General features: G+C 66.5%; 1 non-coding gene across 1 annotated transcript; it reads right to left on the bottom strand.

Moving 5' to 3' along the window:
- Positions 1 to 2067: 2067 nt before the first annotated feature.
- Positions 2068 to 2186, bottom strand: LOC141979783 (5S ribosomal RNA). The gene has a single exon (XR_012637175.1). It is a non-coding gene; the product is annotated as a 5S ribosomal RNA (ribosomal RNA).
- Between the last annotated feature and the right edge of the window lie 314 nt (positions 2187 to 2500).

Genomic DNA, 2500 nt, shown 5'->3' with positions numbered 1-2500 from the left:
GGTGGCCGGACGGGAATTAAGCCCGGAGCCCGGGGCAGGGCGACCCCGGACGGACGGGGCTCCGCCGGCCCCTGCCCGCGGGGGCTGGCTCCGGGTTGACCTGGTGGCCGCTCGGGACTTAAGCCCGGAGCCCGGGGCAGGGCGACCCCGGACGGACGGGGCTCCGCCTGGCCCCTGCCCGCGGGGGCAGGCTCCGGGTTGACCTGGTGGCCGGACGGGGAATAAGCCCGGAGCCCGGGGCAGGGCGACCCCGGACGGACGGGGGTCCGCCGGCCCCTGCCCGCGGGGGCAGGCTCCGGGTTGACCTGGTGGCCGCTCGGGACTTAAGCCCGGAGCCCGGGGCAGGGCGACCCCGGACGGACGGGGGTATGCCGGCCCCTGCCCGCGGGGGCAGGCTCCGGGTTGACCTGGTGGCCGGTTTGCTTTCGGGCCACCAGGTCAACCCGCTGCCTGTATGGGGTTGACCTGGTGGCCGCTTTCCTTCCCGGCCACCAGGTCAACCCGCTGAATGTATGGGGTTGACCTGCTGGCCGCTTTCCTTCCCGGCCACCAGGTCAACCCGCTGAATGTATGGGGTTGACCTGCTGGCCGCTTTTCTTCCCGGCCACCAGGTCAACCCGCTGAATGTATGGGGTTGACCTGCTGGCCGCTTTCCTTCCCGGCCACCAGGTCAACCCGCTGAATGTATGGGGTTGACCTGCTGGCCGCTTTCCTTCCCGGCCACCAGGTCAACCCGCTGAATGTATGGGGTTGACCTGCTGGCCGCTTTTCTTCCCGGCCACCAGGTCAACCCGCTGAATGTATGGGGTTGACCTGCTGGCCGCTTTCCTTCCCGGCCACCAGGTCAACCCGCTGAATGTATGGGGTTGACCTGCTGGCCGCTTTCCTTCCCGGCCACCAGGTCAACCCGCTGAATGTATGGGGTTGACCTGCTGGCCGCTTTCCTTCCCGGCCACCAGGTCAACCCGCTGAATGTATGGGGTTGACCTGCTGGCCGCTTTCCTTCCCGGCCACCAGGTCAACCCGCTGAATGTATGGGGTTGACCTGCTGGCCGCTTTCCTTCCCGGCCACCAGGTCAACCCGCTGAATGTATGGGGTTGACCTGCTGGCCGCTTTCCTTCCCGGCCACCAGGTCAACCCGCTGAATGTATGGGGTTGACCTGCTGGCCGCTTTCCTTCCCGGCCACCAGGTCAACCCGCTGAAAGTATGGGGTTGACCTGGTGGCCGCTTTCCTTCCCGGCCACCAGGTCAACCCGCTGAAAGTATGGGGTTGACCTGGTGGCCGCTTTCCTTCCCGGCCACCAGGTCAACCCGCTGCCGGCATGGGGTTGACCTGCTGGCCGCAGAGGGGCAGGCTCCGGGTTGACCTGGTGGCCGGACGGGGATTAAGCCCCGGCTCGGAGCAGGGCAAGCCCGGGCGGAGGGGGGTCCGCTTGGCCCCTGCCCGCGGGGGCAGGCTCCGGGTTGACCTGGTGGCCGGTTTGCTTTCGGGCCACCAGGTCAACCCGCTGAATGTATGGGGTTGACCTGCTGGCCGCTTTCCTTCCCGGCCACCAGGTCAACCCGCTGAATGTATGGGGTTGACCTGCTGGCCGCTTTCCTTCCCGGCCACCAGGTCAACCCGCTGAATGTATGGGGTTGACCTGCTGGCCGCTTTCCTTCCCGGCCACCAGGTCAACCCGCTGAATGTATGGGGTTGACCTGCTGGCCGCTTTCCTTCCCGGCCACCAGGTCAACCCGCTGAATGTATGGGGTTGACCTGCTGGCCGCTTTCCTTCCCGGCCACCAGGTCAACCCGCTGAAAGTATGGGGTTGACCTGCTGGCCGCTTTCCTTCCCGTCCACCAGGTCAACCCGCTGAATGTATGGGGTTGACCTGCTGGCCGCTCTGCTTCCCGGCCACCAGGTCAACCCCCTGCCGGTATGGGGTTGACCTGCTGGCCGCAGAGGGGCAGGCTCCGGGTTGACCTGGTGGCCGGCAGGGACTTCAGCCCCAGGGCCCCTGGCAGGGCGACCCTGCCCTTGTTCCCCAGAAAAGGAGAGAGCTGGCTCGCAGCGGGAAAAGCTGCCTACGGCACCTGGGATTCCCAGGCGGTCACCCATCCAAGTACTAGCCAGGCCCGGGACGGTTTACCTTCCGAGATCGGACGGGATCGGGGGCCTTCCGTCCGGTATGGCCGTAGGCACTCGGCTCCGGTCCGCCTCGTCCCCTTTCCCTTACTGACTCCCCTGCCTCGGGTGGGCCCGATCCTTTTTTCCGTTTTTTTTTTTCGCTCCGGAGGCTTCATGAGCCCCCCCCCAACACCCCTTTGGGGGTCGGTGAAAATTTTTTTTTCAGACTTCCAGGGGCCCGATCCTGGCCGCGGGCACCCGGCTCCGGGCACCCGGCTCCGGGCCGCCTCGTCCCCTTTCCCTTACTGACTCCGCTGCCTCGGGTGGGCCCGATCCTTTTTTCCGTTTTTTTTTTTCCGCTCCGGAGGCTTCGTGAGCCCCCCCCAA

Source organism: Natator depressus, chromosome 28, assembly GCF_965152275.1.
Source record: "Natator depressus isolate rNatDep1 chromosome 28, rNatDep2.hap1, whole genome shotgun sequence".
In the NCBI taxonomy this organism is placed as follows: Eukaryota; Metazoa; Chordata; order Testudines; family Cheloniidae; genus Natator; species Natator depressus.
The sequence above is the reverse complement of the archived record's forward strand: the minus strand, read 5'-3'. Positions and strand labels throughout refer to the sequence as shown.